Source organism: Quercus lobata, chromosome 4 (genome assembly GCF_001633185.2).
Source record: "Quercus lobata isolate SW786 chromosome 4, ValleyOak3.0 Primary Assembly, whole genome shotgun sequence".
NCBI classification, from domain to species: domain Eukaryota; kingdom Viridiplantae; phylum Streptophyta; class Magnoliopsida; order Fagales; family Fagaceae; genus Quercus; species Quercus lobata.
In genome coordinates, this window is record NC_044907.1 from 92,837,443 (window position 1) to 92,838,701 (window position 1,259).

Genomic DNA, 1,259 nt, shown 5'->3' on the forward strand with positions numbered 1-1,259 from the left:
GAGATTAGGTACATTAGTGAGATTTTAAAGTGAAAAAGAAAAAGAAACAGTAAAAAAAAGTTGAAAAAAAGCAAAAGAGAAAGTAAAAAAAAGTAAAAGTTAACCACGAAATCATTTCATATCATGGATTTGTGTCCGAATCAGACACTTTTGGCTCCACCAGGAAATTATTGAGTACTATTTGAGAATATTACTATACACATTTTACTTTTTACTTTTATTGTTCATCGAATTATTGTAATATTACTATTTACTTTTGTACTCTATATAGTTAGGCGAAAATAATCAAATAACACATTTTTTACTTTTGTCCGATTTTACTGTAGATTTTCTATTTGAGATCCTTGTTTCCCTGTGAAAGATTATCTTTGTATACATTTTGTAATCTCCTTATTTTTTTGTACCCCCTTTTTTGATGGCCATGTTTTTTTTTTTTTTTTTTTTAAGTAAAATTTTCTACATTAATGGTTTGAGTTGCTTTTAAAAAAAAGATGTTTGAGTTTTTTCTTTGTTGAGGTTGTTGTTGAGATGATGATAAATGTTTAATCCCAGCTCATTATGAGACCTTTCTGAGGTCTGGGAATGTAACTATCCATATGTATCTGATCCTCTATTTCATTTATCTTATGTCTTTAATCATGGCACCTCTTATTTACACTTGTTTGTCAAAGTTTGTCTCAAATTTGTTTATGAGATTTTCTCAAACGAGATAGTGTGCTTTTAGTTAAAATGTTCTATTTAGTGGTTCATTTTGTGGGTCTATTGTGTTTGGATACCGTTTATTTTGTTGAAATTAAAAAATTATTGCTGAAAGTACTGTAGATAAAGGTAAAAGTTAGTTGAAATAGTACAATAGGGTCCATGAATAGTACCAAAAAGTACAGTGAAGCCCATAAATAGTAGCAAAAATAAGCTGAACAGTGAAATAATTTTCATTTACAATCTCAATCCTCATCTTATTGTGAAATTATTTCATATGACAGCTTTATTTTTGGTCCGTATTAAACATTTAGGACCTGTTTGGTATATGTGTTTAAACACATGCTTTCAATTTTTAAATAATATTATATATATTTTTACACATTTTTTTACTTATACGTATTCTAAAAAATATAAACAACATCAGGAGAAAAACATTATCAAACGGCCCTCTAATTTTCAGTGGAAACCTGACTCTTTTGGGCTTTGGCTCCGTCAGGAAATTATCGAGTTTTTAGTACTATGGGAAACCTTGATTGGTTGTTAAGGTGTCAAAAAAA

The 1,259-nt window shown here is 28.5% G+C and overlaps 1 non-coding gene across 1 annotated transcript; it reads left to right on the top strand.

The window, feature by feature from the left end:
* Nucleotides 1-518: 518 nt before the first annotated feature.
* Nucleotides 519-615, top strand: LOC115988196. Its single transcript, XR_004091372.1, has one exon. It is a non-coding gene; the product is annotated as a small nucleolar RNA snoR69Y (small nucleolar RNA).
* The last annotated feature ends 644 nt before the right edge of the window (nt 616-1,259 follow it).